Consider the following 26,127-nt stretch of genomic DNA (forward strand, 5'->3'; position numbering starts at 1 on the left):
TCAGTAAAGGGGATAAAGTAAACAGTATAGGAAAAAAAAGAGAGAGATAAATCAGGAGACAGGAGAAAATGTAAAGAGTAACTTAGTTAAGCAGAACTGACTACAAAAACAGATGTAGCCAGGTTAGATATAAATTCAAACTGGAAAGCTAAAAAAAAACTATCTAGGTAAATTCTTCATTTTGAAACAGGGAAAATGGATTCAGTTATGTCCAATATATACATATGTAGTCAGACTCTCCCAATAAATTAATAAGACTTTTTAATCTATAGATCTCTGTCAAAAATATTAGCGACTATAATGCAGATAAAGAGAATATGTATGTAAAAGAGATGCATTATTGCTAGCACTAGTTGGAAAGCAAATATCTAAGAAAAAACATTTTCTTTGACACTGATGAATTAAAAATATCAAAGATAAGAACATAAATTGGACTTTTGGGGATCCACAAAAATTCTGGAATGAAAGGGCTCATTTGTAACAACATGGATGGACCTAGCAGATATAATGCTAATTGAGATAAGTCAAGCAGAGAAAGACAAATACATGAAATTAATTATGTGGAATTGATATGCAGAATTTAAGAAACAAAACAAACAAAAAAAAAAAAGAAAAAGAAAACTAGAGTCTTAAAAACAGAGAACAAACTGGTAGTTGCCAGAGGGGAGGCGGGTGGAGGAATGGTTGCAATAGATAAAGGACATTAAGAATACACTTATCTTGAGGAGCACTAAGCAATGTATAGAATTACTGAATCATTATATTGTATACTTAAAACTAATATAACACTGTATGTTAATTATACTGTAATAAAACTTTTTTAGAAAGAGCAGGGTTATTAAGGATGACTCTTTTTTTTCACTAAGTATTTTATTGTATACTGCTGCCAGTGTATATAAAATAATTAGCTTTGTGAAATAGAAATTTATGAAGATTCAGAGAAGTAGATGTGAAGCACTGACAAAAGCAGGACTTAATATAGTATGGTATGTGTTATAGGGATAAGATTTGCATAGGTTTCAAATCCAGTTCTCTTTTGAATACTCACCGGTTCATAAATAGTGGTTTAGAAAACCATCCAAAGATTTGTTTTGCTACAAAAAGGAACAGACTTTCTGGAGTCTTAAGGAATTCCTACTTGAAGATATTCTAGTCACCAGGGGTCATGTTGAGCATTCTACAGACAGAATTGTTTCAAATCTGCAGCTGCCTGAGAAACCTTCATGTGGCTGAGTCTGGTTTCCAGCTGGAACTATTGAACCACTTTCTTCATAGCAGTGACTCTGGAGGAAGCAGACATGGCACTTGTAAGAGCTGGACAGATTCTGCAGAGGGTAGATTGGCAAGGCTCACTCTGTATCAAAGGAAGCTGCTGACTTCAACACTACAAAAACTATTCATGGTGCTGAATTTCCAGTCTCTATACCTGATTCACCAAGGATGATGAACTGGGAAACTAGAAATGAAAAGATTGAATTTCAGAAGCTAACAAATAAATATGACTACTTAGAAGAATTTATGTAGGAATATGGTCAAAATTTGAATAGAAAATACAGATTAGTCAAATAGTAATATAAATTCCTTTAATATCAAGGTAATGATTTCACTGTAGCATCTTGGAAGTTAGCAAAATTTTTCTGAGCAGAAGTATAGCAAGGTGGAAAAAGTAAGAATTTTATGTTGGTATATAGTACAAATTGTAAAAATCATGTTTTATATTACTGAATCTATAACAAGATAACCTAGTTTGTCATCACTCTATCCATCATAAGTCATTAATAACTAAAAAGGATCATAAATGCTGGAATTTAGATATAAGACATTTCAGTAGACTTTGTGCAGCAGAATTAGAGTAAATTGAGCCTGCCTATTTTTCATATAATGATATGTATGTGTGGTAAGAAATACATCTTTGCTAAATTTCAAGTTTTGTTTCAAAAGATAAAAGTCTGATTTGGGCAAACTTAACATTTGCATCCACAAATGTTAAGTTTCCAAATGATTCATCTTAATGATATTCACATCTGTGAGTTCACAGATTACATATGACCAAATATATTTGTGCTTAAAGGTAAATTATTCACATTGGTTATATGCAATTATTACAAAGGCTCAAGGGTGTAATTATATAAGATTAGTAAGGTTGAACACAGATAAATGATGAAATTAGATGATACACAGAATGTTCCTTATAAATGGAAACAAGTAAACTACTTATTTTTTTATATTTGCTTATCTAAATTTAGATAAAAATGAAGAGTTTCTTTGATAAGATTAAAAAATAATGAACATGAATATCTCCTTCTCTGAAAAAAATTCTATTTGTCATCTAATGACATGTTTCTCTTAGCTATGGAATACTTCATAACTAGGTCTTCGGGGGGAAAACTCTCAATTTAAAGAAAATTTCCTTTTCTCATTTAAAAATTGAATAGCAACTCAACTAATCCAGATACCAGGGATGATGTGATGTCCTTAATTTTTTCATATAATGATATGTATGTGTGGTAAGAAATACATCTTTGCTAAATTTCAAGTTTTGTTTCAAAAGATAAAAGTCTGATTTGGGCAACATTCCCAGAAGTTCCTTTGGGGGAAAATGACACATTTCATAATTGCCGAGTTCCAGTTGCATTTGGTTAAAATAATCATTTTGAAATGGTGAGTGTGTGTGTGTGTGTGTGTGTGTGTGTGTGTGTGTGTCTATGTTTAAAGAACTGTCCTGTGTATCTGAGTTCAGATTTCAGAAATGGCAAATTATGTGGACGCCAGGTAGTATAGTACAGCTAATAACAAGCATAAGTGTTGAGTTGTAACATCAGCCCAATGTATTCACATGTCTTTATTTGAGCTTAGGAACAGTTCTCTCCTCATCAAAAATAATGAAAACCAGATTCTTAGGTAGCACAGCTGAATTTAGGACAAATATGACACTAAAAATATATATATCTTTACCCTGAAGCAGAAAATAATGTCTTCTTAAAAATAAAATCCTCTTATGGCAACAAGATATACAATTATATTATGATCTTAGTTGCTAATATCCACTTCTACGAGTTAATTAAGAAAGACAATCACAGAAGAAATATAAGGACAGAGTCTTGTAGGGCTGAGAGACTGTCCTTCCACAGAACGCTAACATTTTTCACAGAACAGACAATATTGAAATACCTGTCAACAATAAAAAATGTAAGAATTCAGCATTTGACCCAATATTGTTTTTGCTTTAAAAAAAAAAAAAAGAGAGATTATTTCTTTCTTTATTTATTTGACAGGGAGAGAGAGAGAGATCACCAGTAGGCAGAGAAGCAGGCGGAGAGAGCAGGCTTCCTGCTGAGCAGAGAGCCCAATACAGGACTCCATCCCAGGACCCCAAGATCATGACCTGAACTGAAGGCAAAGGCGTAACACACTGAGCCACTCAGGCACCCCTGCTTTTTTGTTTTTTGTTATTTTTTAACTTGCATATAGAGTCAAACATTTCTTACAGAAAGTAGAAGTAGTATGTTAGGAACATACTTAAGGCTTTTACTCTTCAGATATAAAACCACTTAGAATGTATTATGAAATTTTGAATGCTTAACATTTCCCCCCCCAAAAAAACAAAAATATCAAGGCATTAGATTCATTTCTACACCCACTCAATCAAAATTCAGTAAAAATTCTATTCTCCACTGCCAAGAGAAAAGTGTTGAGGAAAAGAGTGCATAGATCATGATGTTTTAATGAACTATTGGCTCCTGGGAATTTTTTTTTTTTAAGGGAGCTCTGATGAGAAAAAGGTTAGACCAAATTTCATAGTAATGACAGCAATTAGCCTTTCTGTTAGGGATTCTGGTCTGACATTAGTGATGTTTTCAACAGGAAAATTAAGTTATTACCAACACTGAAAGAGAAAAAAACAATAAAACTTTGAAAGAGTTCAAGTATCCTGTTTGAAATAATGGCCAAGATAATTATATTCTATACATTTTTCTCTGTTGTACACAAATAATACAGTCAAAATATTAACTTTAATTAAATGCTTATAACCCACTCAAATATTTTCCCCACATTCAATCCCAGCACCAGTTCTTGCTTAAAATACAGATTGCCCATGAAGACCAAGTTTTTAAACCCATATCTGTTCAATTTTATTATTTTCGAAATAAAAAATAAATACCTTGTTTCAGATGAAATTTGGCTTTCATTATTTTATAGCTGTGAAAAATTAATTTAAATTGTTTCTTTCCTTTTCCATTTTGTACTACAGGTCTTTGAAATACATTTTTTCAACCTTTCCAATAGCTAGTATATCTATAAGAGGTCAATAAATATCAGTTTGAAAACCATGTCAGTATAGGCTAAAAATATCCTTTACTTTCATCTTTCAGTAAGTCCTAATAGTGACAGAAAAATCTATTTCCTAATGAAATTCTAAATGAAGATATTTTGATAACTGTTTACATTAGAATCCAATTAGAACATATTCTATTTAGAGTAAAACTTGGTATAAGTGAAATTTATCATGAACTTTATAATAATTGAACAAATGTTTATATGCCTTAACCTGAAGGAAATACAAAATGAATTAAGATATAGTCAGTGCTTTCAAGGTGTTTAAAATATTCTAACAAAGGAGAAGTACAAATAATTTATAAATAAAGTTAATTTCATTATAGAGGACTTTCACCTATAATATCCAAACATTTTAGACATAGCAATAGCAAGATTTCTGTGTTCCTAAATATTCAGATACATTTTGGGGCACCTGGGTGGCTCAGTCAGTTAGGTGCCCAACTCCTGATCTCCTGATATCAGTTCAGGTCATGCATGATTTCAGTGATAAATGTATGATTTTTTTTACTTTATTTTTCTACTTTTTAAATTTTTTATTAACATATAATGTACTATTAGCCCCAGGGGTACAGGTCTGTGAATCACCAGGTTTACACTTCACAGCACTCACCATAGCACATACCTTCCCCAATGTCCATAACCCAACCACCCTCTTCCTACCCCCCTCACCCCTGCAACCCTCAGTTTGTTTTGTGACATTAAGAGTCTCTTATGGTTTGTCTCCATCCCAATCCCATCTTGCTTCATTTATTCCTTTCTTACCCCTCAAATCCCCCATGTTGCCTCTTGACTTCCTCCTGTCAGGGAGATCATATGATAATTGTCTTTCTCTTATTGACTTATTTCACTAAGCATAATACCCTCTAGTTCCATCCAGGTCATTGCAAATGGCAAGATTTCATTTCTTTTGACGGCTGCATAGTATTCATATATATATATATATATGTATATATATATATATATATACATATATATATATATATACATATACCATATATATATACATATACCACTTCTTCTTTATCCATTCATCTGTTGATGAACATCTAGGTTCTTTCCATAGTTTGGTTATTGTGGACATTGCTGCTATAAACATTCAGGTGCACGTGCCCCTTCGGATCACTACATTTGTATCTTTAGAGTAAATACCTAGTAGTGCGATTGCTGGGTTGTAGGGTAGTCCTATTTTCAAGTTCTGAGGAACCTTCATGCTGTTTTGCAGAGTGGTTGCACCAACTTGCATTCCCACCAATGGTGTAGGAGGGTTCCCCTTTCTCTGCATCCTCACCAGCATCTGTCATTCCCTGACTTGTTAATTTTAGCCATTCTGACTGGTGTGAGGTGATATCTCATTGTGGTTTTGATTTGTATTTCTCTGATGCTGAGTGATGTGGAGCACTTTTTTATGTGTCTGTTGGCCATCTGGATGTCTTTTTTGCAGAAATGTCTGTTCATGTCCTCTACCCATTTCTTGACTGGATTAGACCTGCACGATTTTTGTGAGATCAAGCCATGCACTGGGCTCCCTGCTCAGCATGGGGTCTGTTTGAGGTTTTCTTTCTCCCTCTTCCTCTCCCCAACCCTGACTCTCTAAATAAATAAATAAATAAATAAATAAATAAAATCTTTAAAAAATATTCACCTACATTTCAAATATATCTAGGAGTGAAATGAAATAATGGCCATCATTTTTGCATTTTGATGTCATTTTTAAATTATTTATAAAACAAGGAGAATTCTTATATAGTTTTATGCTTTTTTTAAAAAAAGATTTTACTTATTTATTTGACAGAGAGGCAGACAGAGAGCGGGGAGGGGAAGCAGGCTCCTTGCTGAGCAGAGAACCCAATGCAGGGCTTGATCCCAGGACCCTGAGATCATGACCTGAGCTGAAGGCAGAGGCATAATCCACTGAGCCATCCAGGTGCCCCTAGTTTTAGGCTTTTCTTCTTCACCAATCCTCTCCCCAAATAAGAAACTAATTTTAATGGGAACACTTTACTGAACAACTCATTTACATATTGTTGTTTATTCTCTTTTATTAGTTTTAATTTATAAATGTATACCTTGATTTTTGAAACATTTCTTAAAGTAAATCACTTAAGTAAAATCATGCTAAGAGATTTTGGTCTTCAACCAAGATATTCATGACCATCCAAATGATAATGCTAATTAAAACTATCAAAGTGTCAACTAGATAAACCAATTAAAAAGGAACATCATATGAATACTATGTTACCTATATATCCACACTGTGATTACCAAAAGTTTTACATGAAACTTCATGAACTACACAGAAGATAGAGTTTTTTCTCTCTTCCTTTTCATGAGATGACCTTGTTATTGAACACAGATTTGTTACTTTAATCAGAGCAAAATGAACCTATTTTTCCAATTTTACTTTTGATTTTAGATAGCAAATTATTTTTCTTTAGGGAAACAATGCACTTTTTTTCTTTTTGCTAAATAATCAGAAGTTAAAACATTGAGCAATTAATATGTGGCAGAGGTTGTGACTTATCTCATTGAATTCTTACAACCTGCCTATATATAGATAGCATATATGTAGGTAGCATTTCACTCCCTATTCTAAATGTGAAGAAACTGAAACAACAAGATTAGAGAGTAATTTGCCTGAAGTTCAAGCTAACAAATGGTAGACACAGGATTAGAATCCAGGCCATCTGACAGCTAAGTCAACACTATTAGGCACTATAATATAACACTTTCTAAAAGACATAAACAACCTTTTAATTTAAAAAACGTTAACTACTTGCCAACACACCATATAGGAATAGGCCTTGCTCATATATCATTAGGTAACAGGTGTTACTTACTTTGTATATATAATTGCTACAGAATCTAACCAATCCAGATAAGTTGGTAAAAGATTATTTGGAACATCATTTAAAATTTTTAGTTAAGAAAACCTACATTATAAAATCTATAGTTTATAAGTTTATACTAAAAAACTTAACTATATATAGATTACACATAAAAAATAAAAGTCACACATATAAAATAAAATACAGTTATTAGATAAGGAAACCATATGCACATATACAGTAAAATAAAAAACAATAAGTTGTGGTTCTGTTTTGAATCACATATGCCCCATCAATGACCAGAGAAGCTTATAAAATGTCTTTCCTGATCCATGATGGAGACTTCTTTGTGACAGCTGTTTCTACACTGTGCCCTGACCCACTTTAGTATATGAAACCAGTCCATGGTTCACTGTAATCACTACCAGTTCATACAGATCTGGTTATTCTGTTATATCAGGCCTCCTATGCTAACTTTAGTACAATATCTTTTCCATAGCTTTATAATTGCTCAAAGTTAAATACTTAGTTACAGACTTCAAGTATTTCTCTTTCTATTTGAAGATTAATACAAATGCAATAACCTCCAAAATTGTTGTTATTTTCAACTCGTCTTGAAAAATTCTTTTTATGAAAATACTTTTTCTGAATATATACCTGCAATAAAACGATTTTAATAAATCTTCTAGATTGGGGTGTAATAGAACAAATTCCAGGTTGAATATTACCTTAGAACTCCTCAACATTCTCAGCTCAAGTGCCATGACAATCTGGTTGCTGTAAATCACACATAATGTGTTGTTTATAGCAACAAAAGTTCTAAGAGTGTCCTTGCCTGACCACTGGCTAAAGTCCTTTCCATCACTGAGTTTCTAATTTTTAAAGGGTATATCTATGCTTGAGTTTTGTGCAGCTCCTCCCCTAAACTGTAAATTACACTGGCTATTATTATATCCCTAGGGCTCAACACACACCAAATCTCTAATAGTGTTTGGGGAATATAGAAAGAATAAATCTTGCCCCATGTGGTTTTATCTATCACAGTGAAATCACAATTCTATTTCTGAAATGCAATTCAAATCCTCTGATTGGTCTTAAACTTTCCAATGGCCTCCTCCTACTTCCTAAGGCAGAAGCCTAAAACTTGTAAAATCTTTGACTACTGTATCCGTCCCTATCTCCAGAATACTTTTCTTTGATCTCTGCATTCAAATTTCTGCCCAATGAGTCCAGGCATACTGTATGTTTCCCTAATGTTTCAAACTTCCATATTTTCCCAGATTTTGGACATGTCATCTTATACACCTTAAAAGTTCTTCTCTCCATCCAATCCTTAGGCCTTGATATGTGACTAACATGTCTACTCCCTCTTTCAGGAGTTATTCAATGGTACCATATAATTTGTCAAACATGTCTTTCCTAATACTTTTGAATACAATTAACCTCTCCTTTGTCTGTGCTTTCACTGCATTTTGTCCATGCTCTCTCTATAGCAATTATTCCATTGTATCCATTATTTATTTTAGCTTCCTACCAGCTTAAAATTATCACTATATAATCATATTATGATCAGGAGTTGCAGGTTTCATCTATGTGTTATCAGTATCTAACAGAATGCCTATATCAAAGGTAGTAAATGACTAAAGGAATGGAAGTCTCACTGTTACTTAATTAAAGTCCATGTTAGGATGGCTGAAAATTCTTTCCATACTGTTTTCTTTCTATCTGCAGGATGGAAATAAAATCAGCCTAATTCAGAATATTATTCTAAGTGGCTATAAACACATCCTCTAAACTGAATGTTCTACAAATAATTCGTCAAGACATTTACATATTAAAGGCAATTTATAGGCATGAATTGTAAGTCAGAGAACTTACAAAGAGTATGATTTTAAATTGTTCATCATACTGTACAATAGAGAGAATTTTTTTCCAGGCATATGCTACATAAGACAATGAAGCTTTATCATATCTCACCATTTGTGGTTCTATGCTAGAGAATTGTCATATACTTATATTTCAGTTAGAAAATCTTTTGGAATAGGGTTTAAGACAGATTCACCATATTCTAAGCCCCCTTTAATAACTGATACTAGAGAGTCAATGAGTTTTAGAGCTTGAGGCTTCTATGAGAGAATAACTATATATGTGTTTTTCTTAAGACAATTCAGAATTTTAAGAAAAAAACAAAGATAACCATACTACCTTTACTGTATCTAGAAGTGATGAATGTGAATATACTGAAAGTAAAATGTGAGAATTAACTAAGTATTTCAAGATCTTTATCACCATTCCCAGTTCATCTACATAAAAATGACCTGTGGTTACACATTTCTCCATTATTTATATAACAAAATACATGCAAAGAGGGGAATGACACTGGTAGCATTTTTGAACTGTGTAGCACAAACATGAAAGTATAATGGATTTTCATACATTTAAAAGACATTTCTGTTAGTGCTAAAAGCAAAGGTCAGAAAAAAATATTTTTCCTGGGGAAAAAAAGGTACCTAAAATCCCACCATTCAGTAAACTAATCTGCCTTAATGTTAGATTTTTATTTTTAATAAATGTTGTTGAAGAGCTAATGATGAATAGTAACACTAATAATGAACAGCCTTATTAAAATGCTGTTCTTTCTCCAGTACAGACATTAAAAGAAATGAAAAATTCCCATTTTTGTCTTCAGAGAAGACAATCTTATACTGTTTCTAGAAAAATCCAATTTTAGAAAAAAAATTAAAAACATGTAGAATGTTTCCTACTCAGGGGGGTCTTCTGAAATAATGCATACAAGTCTTTTTTTTAAATTATATGAAAAGTAATGTTATTACATGCCCTACCTTTAATCAAATTAGTAAAATTCCATGTGTTTTTAAATGGGTTGGAAATTATACACTTGATCTTAGCCAACAGGCTGAGAAGTGATGGGTTGGAAATTGTATATGGTAATTATAAAGCTTTAGTGATTATCTTTATATTTAGCACTTAAGTATATAGTTTTATTATCAATTTTAAGACTTAATCAAAACTAGTCCAGTGGCATAGAAAACTAAATATCATGAAGACCTTTTTATTGATAACAACTAAAATTCTGAATAAAATAAGAAAATGCTTAATGTTTCATTAAGATAGCATGAAAATAAGAATCTATTATAATTAGTTTGGTTCACTTTAGGATGAAGATTCTACCTTAGGATGAAGATGTAGAAAGCTACAAGAAAATCTGCCTTCTTACTAGTAATGAGAGAAAGACAAATAATCTAAAAATTATAACTTTTCCAAAGCCCATCAGAGACCTGAGGTCTCCAGGCAATCAAGAAACTAAATTCTACAGAGTGACAAGCCTCTAAGAAACGCCACACACAAACCATTTCACCCATGTTGAAGCATAAGAGAAAGAGATAGCCTTCAAACGAGCAGATAAAAATAAATAAGCTAAAACTTTAACAACATTTTAAGGAATAGTATGGGGGGGTGCATGTCAGTTATATAACAGGTAACCCAGAAACAAGGGGAGTTTGCATTCATTTGCAAGCTCTTTTCCATGGCGTTCCCCCATGTGCTCCTGAGGAAGACTGATTCAGTGTGGGTTGGGGGGTACTGATGAGAGAGTTCTCTTCACTTGACACAGGCATTCAGCATATAATAAGCTATTGTGGAAAGTCTTTTATGTTTCCCTATACCTTTCTTTCTATGAAGTAAAAGCTTTAAACCTCTTGGAGAAGAGCAGCAAAATCTCTCATCCACTGGGATAGAGGTAAAAAATTCATTATTATGCTACAGGATAGAATCAAAACTCACAGCCACCAGGATTGGGACGGAAATACTCCTCAGTCACAGAACAAGGCAAAGTGCCTTTGCTTCTGGGAGAAGTATATAATCAAAAACTCTATAAGCATCAGGGAAGAACAGAAAAGCCTCTTGAAGTGCACCTAGGTGGCACAATTGGTTAAGCATCTGCCTTTGGCACAGGTCATGATCCCAAGGTCCTGCAAAACAGCTCCACATTGGGCTACCTGCTCTGTGGGGAGTCTGCTTCTCCCTCTCCCTCTGGTCCTCCTCCCAGCTTGTGCTTTCCCTGTCTCAAATAAATAAATAAAATCTAAAAATAAATAAATAAATAAAAGTCTCTTAACCCCAGGACCCAGCACCAATAGCAAGCAAAGATTAGCCAGCACCAGATAAGGGGAAAGGAATTATATAACTCAGCCCTAGATCAACCACAAACACAAAGCAGGATTTCACTACCAAAGGAAGGAAAGGAAGGAATGCAAGCATGGATCCACCTTTGAGACCCAGAAACACAAAGCATGCCGAACACTGAAGATGAATACACACAAAACAAGTGCAAGAAGAAACTCTTCTTGGCGCTTAACATGAAACAAATCCAAGTAACAAGCAACAGCCATCTCCCACTGTTGAAGGGTCAAGAGCATAAGACGTGTGAAAAACTTCTAAAGCTGAGAGTAGAGCAAGAATGCTGACAAAAACACAAGGTAATTCTTCCCAACCGCCGGATAAATTTGTGGCTTATGTTGCACTGAAGGGAACCATAACAACAACAAGATCTAAACCCTGCACAATTCCTGATGAGATTGATTCATACTAAGGGTCAGAACAAAGAAGAGGCATTTCTGGCATAGATACTATCAACCTCAGTCTCTACTCTTCTATATATTATGATAGCATTCAATAAAAAATTATGAGACAACCAAAATTATGAGACAAACGAACAAAAAACCATGAACAATGACCCATTGTGAAGAGATAAAGCAATCAAAGACTCATACTTAGTGTTGACCCATTAGTTGAAACTATCAGACAAGAATACAAAAATAACCATAATGCATATATTAAATGATCAGAAGAAAAGGTAGAGGGTAAGTATGAGTAGATAAGGGATTTCACCAGACAGATGAAAGCTAAAACTCTAATGGAAATGGTAAAAATAATAATAAAAATAAAAACAGAAACAGAAATGAAAATTTTTTTTTTCATAATACTCATTACTGGAATGGAAACAGCTAAGGAATCAGTAAACTTAAACATGGAGCAAAACAAATGATCCAGACTGACTTTTTTTTTTTTTTTTAAAAGACTGGAGAACACAGAATAAAGAATTCAGGAGATGTGGGAAAACACCCTAAAAACAAAATGAAAACTTCAAAACTGGACATACTGTAGTCAAACTGCTGGGAAAAAAATAAAGAGAGAAAATGTTAAAGCAGGCTGAGAAATATGAAACATTTCATAGAGGAGAACAAAGATAAAGATTACCACAAACTTCTTATCGGTAGTTAAGTCAGAATACAAAAGCATGGAATCTTTATAGCACTGAAAGAAAAATCTATTGATTCTGAATTCCATTCCTAGTATAAATATTCTTCAAAAATGATAGCAAAATGGTCTTTTTTCCCCAGATAAACTAAAGATGAATTCATTGTCAATACAATATACAACAAGAAATGTTAAAGGAAACTCTTCAAGCAGAAGAAATATGATATCAGATGCAAATGTAAACAAAGAAACAAGAAGCACCAGAAATGATAAAATGAAGGTAATCATAAAAGACTTTTTTTCCTTATTTTCAATCATTTTAAAGATAACTGACCCTCTAAAGCAAAAATAGTAACACAATTGTGGGTTTGTAAGATATAAGATATAAAATGAGTGACTATTGTAGCATAAAAATGAGAAGGAGCAAATGTAACTGTAGTGTTGTAAGCTGCTTTAATTATACATGAAGTGAAACAGTAGTATTTGGCAGTTGACTGTGTTTAAGTTACAAATTTGCATTGCAAATCTTAGAGCATTTGCTAAAAAATTCCTTTAACTGTATTACTAATAATCCAATAGTGGACATTTATATAATCACAAAAATACTCAATAAAAAATATAGAAAGCAAAGAATAGATGAGAGAGATAACTAGATGGCAGATTAATTTTTTTAAAAGAATGTAAGTAACATTAGCTATGTTACATTTAAGTGATCTGAAAATCCCAATTAAAAGGTAAAGTTTTTCGGATGGGAAGATAAAATAAGGACCAATTATAGAAATTGTAAAATATTTTAAATATAAAGGCATACATAGGATAAAAATAAGAAGATAGAAAAGAAAAGTCAGTTACTTTAAGCACTAAGTAAAAAAGGTGAAGTGTCTATCTTAATGTCAAATAAAACCAGATTTCAGTGACAAGGAATATTAGTAGGACTTACATAATTATAAGGAAATCAGCTTCACCATCATTACGTAGGCCATAACAATTTTAAATGTTTATGCACCCAAAACCAAAACTTCACAACACATGAAGGAATGCTGATAGAACTGAGGAAAAATAGAAACTTCAATAATCCACTTTCAGTTATGGGTAGAAAAAGCAGATAGAAATTCATAAAGATATGCAGACCTGAAGAATACTATCATATTAGTTGATATTTAGAGAACACTTTCCCAATCAGAGCACAATGCACATTATTTTCAAATACAGTGGAATGCTCACCAAGACAGACCACATTCTGGGCCATGAAACAAACCTCAACAAATTGAAAAGAACTGAAATTATACAAGATATATTTTCAGATCACAGTAGAATAAAACTGCAACGAAAAAAAAAACAGAAAGAAATGTGAGGGAAAAACCCAAATCTTCAGAAATTAAACAATAATCTATAAACACATGTGTTGAGAAAATTTTTAATATAATGAAAATAGAAATCCAATATATCAAAATTTGTAGGCTGCTATTAAAACATTAAATTTATAGTATTAAATGTTTTTATTAGAAAAAGAACAAATATCCCCCAAAAGGGAAAAAAGAACAAATAACTCAAATAATCTAAGTTTCCATCTTGAGAAAGAAGAGCAAAATAAACTCAAGTTAAATACAAGAGATAATAAAATAAAAGCAGAAATCAATATAATACCAAAACGAGAACCCACAGAAAAAGTCAATGAATCGTACTCTGCCATAAAAATAATTTGTTTTCAATGACATAGTAGTTGACTCAAGCTTGAACTTTATAATTAAAAGAAGATAAATATGATATAATGCTTAGTAATTAGTTATAATTTTCACATGTAATAGTATATACTATTTCTGTAAGACCTATGCTGTAATATTGTCTATTGACATTTTTCCAAATAATTATTTTAAAGAGAGTGCATCCAGGTAATTTATCTTTTATCAGCTTCTTTACACTTTTTCTAAAATTATGGGGGGAATTGTGCTGAGAAAAGCCATCTCATACATACAGCCTTTCAGCCCTCACTCAGCCCATAAGACTGGGACTTGGAACACTTCCTTACCAAGAGTTAAAGAGCCCTTGTAATTTCCACTGGAATTATCAACTTGTTTGGGAATATCTTTCCTTTTTACAAGTCCAATATATGTTCATATGTTCTGCATAAGCATGTGGCACCTAGCCAGCCCTACTGCTATGTCTGACCTCTGTGGAGAGTGTACAGGATCCTTCTACTGGGTCATGAGAGCAGTGAACATAGGCCAATAGACCTGCGTCTGCTGCAGAAAGAAAGAGACCAAGTAGCCATGGAGGACTGATGTCGACTATTGAAGCAACTTCTCCAAAGTAAGGTTATATAAGTTACTTCCTTTATTTAAAAATAATTAACACATTCAGTAGAAGTATTAAATCTAAATGAATTATATCTAAATCCTTAAGTAAGGAAATCTAATATTTATTAATAATCTATTATGTGCTATATATTTTAACCCATCCACAAATCTCACTTCAGAATATATCCTAAAATTAAAAGTCATCTACAACAACTGGCTGCTGACTTCCCTTTCTCGCTTTATCATCCAGCAACTTTCACTCTTGAAGCATGACTTAAAACTCAACTGGAGTATCAGAATTCAGTCTTTCAAAGTTTTAGTCATAATTAAATGTGTGTATACACATTCCTGTTTATTAAAATCCAGAATTAATTTCTACCTCATTTGAATTCCTAAACCATGCTGTTTATATCGCTTTAATAATGCCTATCACATTCTTCTTTACATCATAGCCATTTTTTCAAAAACCTTTCAAAAAGGTTTATACTTCCTTTGTGGAAATACTCTCCCCACCTACATTCAGTAATATAATCTTTGAATGGGCTTTCCATCTAAATACTTTCTCATCCTCCTTCAAAGGTAGATGTGGTCATGTGAAAAAATCTCAAGGGGACGCAAGCTGAACTGATATACTTGCTTTCCATATGTGACCTTAAAGAGAGTGATATGTTTTCTTTCCATCCTTTCTTCTGACATTCATCACCCAAATGTGACAGTGTTTGTGAAATAACTGTGTCCTAGGAATGGTGAAGCAGCTACATAGACAACTAGAAGACACCTGGGTCCTTGACATCATGGATGCACCATATTGACCCTGGATGATTTATACTAGATTGTACCTTAAAAAATAAAAACAACCTTATCTTATTTAAGCCACTGCTATTTTGGTTTTCTTATAGCTTCTAAATCTCCATTAAATTAATATGTTCTACAAGTTTCTTGGGGGCAGGAATTTCTTCTTCTTGACCTTTCTATCTTTTGTATTCATCACCTTGCTTAGCAGAATGCCTTATACATAAAAAGTACTCAATAAATACTTATTGCACTGAACATACTTTCCAAAATCTTCATTGGATAACATCCTTATACAAGTAGACCACTCACCAAAAGGATAAAGTTGTATCATAAAGTAGAAGAATCACAATAAGACTTGCTCACTAAGCCTTGCAGAAATCGCAAGTTTGTGATTAAAAAACAAGAAAGAGAGGATGGAAGAAACATTCTTTTACATGACTGAGCTGTCGGTGATTTGTTAAGCAGCAACATATAACCAGAACAACCATAATCATGTTCCTCCTTCTTATATTCTTATTAAAGAAACTTATAAACACAAATACAAATGAGTAAGATTATTTAAAGCCCTGTACTCTGCAGTTCAAAATCATGAGTTTGTATTAAGTGGTGGATAGAGGGGTTGGGTTCAGTACATTAAGCTCAGGAGATTTTTAGCTATTTTGTATGATTCTACTGTGGTGGATATATGAAACTACGCATCTGTCAAAACCCATAAAACTTCACAAGATCTTAATGCATGCTAATTAAAAAAATTTAGGACATCGGAGGATTTCAGAATGGATTATAGAACGTGATAATGATCTAAGTGTTTTACAAATGTATGAAATACCCTCACTGAAGGGGATGCGGCAAAGGTGCTGACTTAAGTTAACATTAGAAATGAATAGAGTCTATAAGATTAAGGGCACAAGTATAATATATAAGCACTGTACTTTATTAATAAAGTTATATGACACAGTTGTATAGGTTAATAATTCTGAAACTGCCACACATGTATACTGGAACTGAACAATTTTGTACATGGATGGCAGATGGTATACACCAGATTTCCCACTGTTGGAGCAGGAAATCACCAATAAGCAACAAGACATGGCTATAATGATCAACATGGTATCTGGTAATGAATTAGAAGTGGAGACCTTAGTATGAACTCATGCTTAGCTTAATAGAAACACAGTTGTCTACATAGAGAAATATTTATATATATGTATATATACATAGGTTAGCAGGCAGGCATATAATTCCTTGCTCTGTGATCTAAGAGGACCAGAAATATGACACCCCAGTAGTAATGAGCACACCCAACACCAAAATTTTGGTTTCAAATACTTTCTCCAACAAAGGGAACCAGAATTAACTGGAGATATTGCAAATTCTTGGACTGGAGCAAGAACCATAAAAGATAAGCCTAAATAATGTTACTGTGTCAAAAAGTAAGAAAATACTCTCTCTAAGTCTCTGTTCTCCTGCTCTCTCACTCACTCACATGTTCACTCTATTTCCACCTCCACATATATGGTGGTATGTCAAAGGGACATAGTAGCCAACTGAAAGTGTTCCCAATGGTTAATTCTGGAACAACTGAGCAACAAATATAAGTAGTATTGGATTTTAACCCAAAGTATAAAATATCCATGCATCCATACCAATAACACAAACAAATAGGGATAAAAGACAAACATCCCAAAAAGAAGAATTCCAAATAGTCTGGGTAGATACTCAACCCTTAAAGAGTGAGGCATTAACTCCTTACTCCTTAATTGTTGGCTGTACCTTGTGGCTTTCTTCCAAAAAGCACAGCATAGAAAGGAAGAAAGAAGAGTAACTTTATGGTAGATAAATTTCACAAAAACTACCCTATCCAAATGATTAAGTTTAACATCAACTGTGATAAGATATGTTGATTAAAGTCACCTTTGAGATGATGTGATGAAAATTGCACTGCACCTCTGGTATTCCTCCCCAAAATACGTAACTCCAGTCTAATCATGAGAAAAACATCAGACCAGTCTCAACTGAGTGACATTCTTCAAATAGACCAGTACTCTTTAAAACTGCCAAGGTCATCAAAAATAAGAAAGTCTGAGAAACTGTCATACCTAAGAAGAATTCTAAGGAGACATGACAATCAAACGTAATGTAGTATCCTGGATAGGATCCTGGAACAGAAAATGGAAATCAGGCAAAAACTAAAGAAATCTGAATAAAGTATGAACTTTAATTAATAATAATGTATCGGGGTGCCTGGGTGGCTCGGTGGGTTAAGCCGCTGCCTTCAGCTCAGGTCATGATCTCGGGGTCCTGGGATCGAGTCCCGCATCGGGCTCTCTGCTCAGCAGGGAGCCTGCTTCCCTCTCTCTCTCTCTGCCTACCTGTGATCTCTCTCTGTCAAATAAATAAATAAAATATTTAAATAATAATAATAATAATAATAATAATAATGTATCAATATTGGTTAATTAATTATAAAAAGTGTGCAATGCAACAGTAAGATGTTAGTAATATACAAAATTGGATGTAGGATATACAGAAACTGTATTATCTTTGTAATTTTTCAGTAATTCTAACACTATTCTAAAATATCTAGAATATTAAATATTTAATTAATATCTAGAATATTAAATATTTAATTAATTAAATATTTAATTAAATTTAATTAAATAATTAAATATTAATATTAAATATTAACTATTCTAGATATTTTAGAATATTATTCTAAAAATAAAAGATTATTTTAAAAATATTACAATCATTCTGGTCTCCTTTCTCACTCTCACATCCAACATCTAATCCATCAGAAAAGTCCTGATCATTCTACCTCCAAAATATAATCACAATCCAACTAACTCTACTTTCACAGATCCTAACCTGACCAAATCACCTTTCTCTTACTCCTGATTATCATAGCATTTTCCTATTAATATCTCTGTTTCTGCCCTTTGTTCCTCTTTGGTGTACTTGAAGCATAGCAAGAATGATGGTGTCTCTAAAACTACAGGCAGGTAATGTCAATGGACTACTCTAAATCCTCCAGTGGTTCTCTATCTGCCAGAACATGAACCATAGTCATAAAAGTCTACAAAGTCCCATGACATCTGGAGCAGTTTCTTCAGATCCCATTTCCTATTGCTTTTCTTCTTTTATGACTCTAACATTTCTAGTAAGCTACTGTCTCAAGATCTTGGCACTTCATATTTCCTATGCTAGAATGTTCTTCCTTAAGAATTAGCATATCTTATTCTCTCACCTTCTTTAAATTTTTACTCAATTACCCTGCTCGTGAGTCCTTTCCTGGTGACCGTACCTAAATTGCAATCCTCTATAACACATTTGCTCTTCCCCTTCCCTAACTATCTCCTTAGCCCTCTTCGCCATCTAACATAATATTTTCACTTATTTATTGAGTTGTTATCTGTTTTGTCTCATTAGACAGTTGGGAATGTAAATTCCATGATAGTAGAGAGTTTGTTTTGTCCACTCATTTATCTTCTGAACTCAGAATAATATCTGTCACCCAAGGAACATTAATAATATTTATTGAAAAAATGAAAGGATATAAATATATATTTGGAAGGAAAGGTATGCTTAAGTTCACATGACTGGCATATTTAACTCTCAAGTCTACCACATCCAAGACAGTTTATAATAAGCAGGATGCCAAAGGGGCACCTGGGTTGCTCAGTCAGTTGGGTGTCCAACCCTTTCCACTCAGGTCATGATGTCAAGGTCATGGGATCAAGCCCCACATGGGGATCCATGCTCAGCAGGAAGTCTGCTTCTCTCCCTCTGTCTCTCCCTTTGCCTCTGCTCCCTCTCACACTCACTCTCTCTTTCTCTAAAATAAATTTAAAAATCTTAAAAAAAAGTATTATGCCAAAAACATGTTTTCCTAGAGATTAATGTTTCATCAGTTTTTGTAGATGGAGATTATTTTCATTTAAAGGAATTCATCTTTAAGAATAGTCAAACTTCAATAATTTGGACAATACTAATTTATGATTTATGATAATTAAGCCTGGGGTATGTACTATGAAAAAGCAATTGTTAATCAAATTAACAATATAGGCCAAATTACAGGAGATGATATTGAACCTCTAAATAACCTAAGTATAATCATTTATTGATTTTTAGCAAATATTTACATAAATGGATGTTTTTGATTACAAGTCAGCCTCATTAATTCTTAAAATGAAGACCCATAGGAACTCTGCTTAAAATGGTTTGAACATAACTTGTTTAAATAACTGTGTGTACTTACAGAAAAACAAGACTGTATCTTTTCAAGAATAGCTTATCATTTAGGCTTTTTCATTTCAGGCTAGTCTTAAACTATCATTTCAGGCTAGTCTTAAAACATGTGTCTGGTTTCAGTTTCTCTGTTATATATATTTTCATTTGCTTAGGTTGTAAAATAAACCTACTTGTACTACTTTCATTACTTAAGACCTTGATACCTCTCAAGTTATTGAAAGGTTCTAGAACAGATTAAAAAAACCACTTTTTCTTCATGTGCTCTCATTGCCTTTTATGTCATATCTCCTTGGAACAAAGCTTGAAAACAACAATTTTCAGTTTCTAAAATTATGTTTCATTATTTTTAAATTATTTCAGTTGAGTCTCCACTTTTTATTCTGTTGTATGAATCCTATGGATGTGAAAATTTTTTAAAAAGCACAACTTGCTTGAATTTAATGGTATACTTTCTTAGTATCTATAGTATTTTTAACCCATGCTCTATAACTCAATTTTATTTTAGAAGATAAGCTACTCAATGTGGAACTATGACTTACTACCATAAAGAGTGATGGATTTATCCTGTATGTAGACATCATCCCTCAATTATTATAAGTGGATTTTAATGCTATACTCTTCATGGTTGATAACAACTAAATTTTCCCTTTAACTGACAAGATAGAATCTGGCTGCAGTACACCAGTAATGAAACAGCTGTTGATTATAGCCAATATCCATTCTGATTGTGCTATCTATCCTTACTGGTATATGTCAGTGAAATATTAGTTGTTAGATATTTTTAATATCATGCCTATATAGAACATATTTTTTCTAGGTCCTTGCCAAGGGATTCTTGCTAATTTTTAGTTATCTTATCAGAAAATCCTTATCAAAAGACTACCTAAGAGAAAAAGTATCTATAAACAACTCCCCCAAATCAGGAGTTTTTGGTATCTAGGGACATAGAAACTTTGAAAATAAGGGGTTTGGACTGTCTCCCAAGAAAACTTCACATAGGCCCATAGACTCAAAACTTAAATTTCAAAACTTTGAAAGCCCTTTGAAGTCCAGATTAAATCCCCTGAATTTATAGGCTAAAATGGACCTCTCAATCAAGCCCCAGAGAGATGCACACTTAGATATCATTATGACTTGTAGAATTTTTATATAATCAAATATGCCATTCTCTCCCTTCCCCTTCTATCCATCTTTACCATTGTAGTTCAGTTCACTATTGTATCTTGCCTAGACTTCTGAAACAACTTCCTAATTTTTCTTCCTTTTTTTCCCCTTTAACTCTATTACAAATAGCAATCAAAGTGATATTTTATAAGGCCACACCACCATATACGTAATATCCTTTCAATGTTTTCCCCTGCATTCAGAACAAAACTCGTTCCTTACAAGGTCAGCCAGACATTAAATGACCTGACTCTCAAGTTTTTCTAGTTTCACCATTGGGAAGTCTCCCCCTTCCTAGTACACTCCAATGATGCTGGTCTTATTTCAGTTCTTCAAAGGTATCAAGTTTTCTCCTACCTTTACATACAATGGTCTTTCTGTCTGAGGTCTTCTTCCTTACCTTTTAAGCTGGTGAGTTTCTTCTCATCAGCTTAAATATCACTTTCTGAGAGAGATTTTCCTAAAAATCTCTCCAATATAAAATCAGCCCCTCAAAGCACTCTGTAGTTGTCATTTATGTGTAATAGTATTTATTTCTCCATTTCTCCTCAACTAGACAATAATGGTCTAGGTGAGTGAACAATATTTATGTAAAACAGGTACTAACACATTATCTAACATTAAGTGACTTTTCATAAGTTTATAATTATAAAAAGTAGTTAATGAAATAATGATATAATTTAAGAACAAAAAATTTACAATTCATTATTATAAAAATTATAGAGTTAGGATGTTATCTACTGCAAAACTTAGTTTTCTATATATTTTGAGTCCTGGATAGGAAATCTGATCAGTATGCTTGTCTCGCCATGATCTAAACATATGAAAATGTTAGGTAAAGTGTATTCAAATTATTTTTAATATATGGTCAAGTTGGAAGGATGGAAGGTGGGTGGGAGGGAGTGATGGAAAGAAGGAATGGAATGGAAAACCCAATGTTCCAGAAACAAGAAATATTCAAAGGAATAATCTGAAGCAAAAGTCAAACAGTTCATTAGGATTAAAGTATGTAGATCTTAGTGGCAGAGGCTGAGAATGTAAAGCTTGCACATGAACACATCAGAGGTCTCAGGAAAATAACAAGTAGAAAGTTGAACTGTAAGCCCAAATATAAAGCCAAGATCCATGAAGGGTAACTCTGCCCATAAATAGGAGCTAGAGAAATTCTGTCTTCTGGTTCTTCAGGCATCACTAAAACTTGCTATCTGTTCCCAACATGGTTGAAAACAATTTCTCCAAGCACCTACAATGATAAGCTATACACAAAAAAGGTTAAAGTCTTTAAGCTCATCTCTGTGGAAAGCCAAAGAAGTAATTTTTTTTTTTTTTAAATTTCCAGAAGCAGAGAGAATTGAACGAAACACCACCAGACTCATGCTTCTACAGTGCAGGATACAACAAATCCTCCAATAAAATTAACCACTGCTAAAGATAATTTCAAAGTCACAAATATAACTTATACGAATACTAGCAAGAGGAAGAGTTGGAAAGCAATACAAATAGAAAATTCCAATCTCAAGATCTAAATAAAATAAAATAATTTACTTGAAAGTTAATTTTAATTAGTACATATAAGTTTCAAAAAGATGAACAAAAGAAATAAAACTATGAAGCAATTAGTCATAAGAAAACAGCAGAATGACTTGAAAAAGAGCCAAATAAGAATTCCAAAAACTACATATTTAGTTATTTAAATTAAAATAAAAAACTAGTGAAGGGCACCTGGTGGCTGTCAGTTAAACATCTGACTCTTGATTTCAGCTCAGGTCATGATCTCAGGGTTGAGCTCCTACTAGGCTTGAAGCCTCCTTGTCTCTGTGACAAGTAAATTCTCTCTCTTCCTCTGCCCCTCCCCCGTCCCTTACCCTTCCATCCCCCTGCCCACTCTTTCTCTCTTTCCCACCTAAAAAAACAACAAAACAAAACAAAAAAACCTAGTGGATGTATTCAATGATTGGGTTAGTGATTAGAACAGGGAGCAAAAAAGAAAATAAGGCAAATGGAAGTTCTATTTGAAAAAATTATCAGAATGCCACATAATGAATTAAAGATACAGAAAATATGAAAAATAAGTTAAAAGTCATGGAGGATAAAAAATTGAAGTCAAATAGGTATTCTGAAATAAGAAAACAGGGAATTAAGGAGAACCATTATTTAAAGGAATACTATAGAAAGATTTTTGCAAAATGAAAAATTTTTTAAAAAGAATATACTCTCAGATTGAAGAAAACTACCACATACTTAGCAGGATTGATGAAAACAAAACAGAAAGAGAATTTGATGGAATTTGAAGACTATGAAGTATCTGAAGACTATCAAGTACAGGTGATATTGTTAAAAGATCGTATCTGCAGGAAAAAGACTGCTTTCAACAGAATTATATAATAGAACACTTTTTATTAGTATCAAAAGAAATCAAAGGCAATGAAATATCTGCAAAATACAGAAGAAAATTAACTGCCAATACTAGAATTATAAATCCAAGTAAAAAAGAAATGTACAGAACAGCCAAAATAAAAATTGTTTTTGACTAATACAGACTGAGAAAATTTACATACTATGAACATATTCTGAAATAAATACTAAAAGGCATAGTCAATAGAAAAGAAATTAATTGTAGATGGAAAGAGTAGAATATAAAAATCAATGGTGTGTAAAAAATTAATAAGTAGATTAGTAGATCCGAATAATTATGTAATATATATAAAAATGGTTATTTGAGAAGAGGCAAGAAACAAGGTGGTATGACAATAATAGCACAAAAAGTAAAAGTGATATTACATAAAGAGATATATAAAACATTATTGAGAGAAAATAAGGCTTAAATAAATTGAGGGATATGTCATGTTCATAAATTTTAAAATTCAATTTTGTAAAGATTTCATTTTCCCAAACTGATCTATAAATTTAATGATATTTGATTCCAATCAAAATCCTAGCATGACTTTTTTTCAACTAGAAAGACAATTCAAAATTTAGGAGAGGGGTAAAAATAAGAAGACAATGTTAAATAATACACAGAACAAACTTGTTTTTGCTTTAAAGCTATAGGAATTACGGCACTGTGGTATTCATGCAAGATAGGCAAAAAGCCTAACAGAATAGAAAAGGGAGCCCAGAGGTAGGCCTACATTTATGGAGCACTTGATTTTGTGCCAAAAAGATGGCACTGCATTCAGCATAGTGAAGAAAAGGATAACCTTTTTGAAAAAATGGAGCTAGATTAATTGGATACCCATACTCAAAAAATAAACTGACTTATGTTGGACACCATGCAGAAAAAAATAACTTCCAGGTAGATTTCAGACCTTAATGTATACAGTAAGACAATGCAGGCTCTAAAAGATAAAAATGTTAGAGTAGGAAAAGATTTTGTAAGCAGGATAAAACGATGAATTAAATGACATTAAATAAAGAACTTGTTATGAAAAGATACCATTAAGAGAATGAAAAGGCAAGGAACTAACTATGGGAATGTATTTGTAGTATATTAATCTGAAAATGGACTTGTATCTGGAGTATATATAGAATACTTCAACAAACCAATAATTTTTAAAAAACAGTGTTTAAAAGAGGCAAAGTACTTTAAAAGAGAGTTCAAAATAAAAACGACAAACAAATGGCTACTAAGTATTTGAAAAGTGTTCAATGTTATTATTCATCAGGGACATCCAAATTAAGAGCAAAATGAAATACAACTATATATCCACCATGGCTAAAACGAAAGAAACTGGCAATACCAAATATTGGCAAGAATATGGTGCAACTGATATTCTCAAACACTTTATGTAAGAGTGTAAATTGGAATAATCACTTTTGAAAAACTGCTTGGCAATGTCTAGTAAGTTGAGCATATGTTTCTCTATGTTATAGTAATTCTACTCCAACAGAAAAATGCACACAAAATGCAACCAAAGACATGTAAAAAAATTTCATAGCACTTCCATAGCACCATTTGTATCACATCATAATAGCTGATATTAGTATAAGCTAAAAACTGGAAACAACCCAAATACCCCTCTATTAAAATGGATAAAAATACATATTTATACACTGGAATAATTTACAGCAATAAACAATCTACTGTCGCAAACAAAAATATGGATAAACCTCACTAATAATATTGAGTAAAGATGCCAAACAGAAGAGTATTTACATGTTTGACTTATTCTATTTAAATAAAGTTCAAAACCAAAACTTAGTCAAATTAGTCAGTGGTCAAAAATGTGCTTCCTTTGGTAATTACTGAAAGTACACAAGGGTCTCTGGGATGATATAACTATTCTATTTTTGTGTTTACCAGGTAAAATCTTTGTAAATTTTACTGAGCTAGAACCATAAGTCTATTTTTCTCTATGTATATTATACATCAATTAAAAGTTTATTTTAAGAAAAAAGGTAGCACTTAAAATACTAAATAGAAATACATGATAGGAAAAGAAGACTTATAGTTATGTTGATCTAATGTGCTTGTGTTATTCTAAATGAGGACAGAAAGACTAAGATATTTTAAGTATGCATATTAAAATTTAAGGGTAACAATGATAATAACAGAAAAGGAATAGTGGTGCATGAGTGGCTCAGTCAGGTGACCATCTTCCTTCAGCTTGGGCCATGATCCCAGGGTCCTCCCCGTATCAGGCTCCTTCCTTAGTGAGAAGCCTGTTTCTCCCTCTCCTCTGCCACTCTCCCTGCTTGTTCTCTCGCTCTCCCTTTGTCAAAATAAGTAAATAAAATCTTAACAGAAAAAAAGGAAAAAAAAAGAAATAGAATGTCAAACTTCTAAGATAGGACTGCAAAAATAGAGAAAAGAGAAATGCCCTACTTGTATACTAGAAGAAGGAACAAAGGTCACACTACAACCATCTGAAAATGAGCATAAGGTGATAATCTGGGAAAGGTAGAGGTACTCAAATCTATAATCTCAATGAAATGATGAAGTTAGAAAAATAATACCAAAGGCAAAAGTAAGTAGCAGAAAAACTTTTCATTCTCCTCCTAGGCTTTGAATTCTGGGGCACTAAGGGAGCAAGAAGTTACTCTTGATAATTTTGGCAACAGATTCATCCTTAATGGTAATTAATTTAAAAAGCGTCAGGCTGGAGTGCTCCAGGGCACCTGGCTAAAGCAAATTCAAATCCTTTTCTATAGGAACGATCTCAAGCTTGGTCACTGAA

At 32.8% G+C, this 26,127-nt stretch overlaps 1 pseudogene; it reads right to left on the bottom strand.

The window, feature by feature from the left end:
• Positions 1-1,094: 1,094 nt before the first annotated feature.
• LOC116569134 lies at positions 1,095-1,300 on the bottom strand (annotated as a pseudogene).
• Between the last annotated feature and the right edge of the window lie 24,827 nt (positions 1,301-26,127).

The sequence above is a fragment of the Mustela erminea genome, chromosome 11, assembly GCF_009829155.1.
Source record: "Mustela erminea isolate mMusErm1 chromosome 11, mMusErm1.Pri, whole genome shotgun sequence".
NCBI classification, from domain to species: domain Eukaryota; kingdom Metazoa; phylum Chordata; class Mammalia; order Carnivora; family Mustelidae; genus Mustela; species Mustela erminea.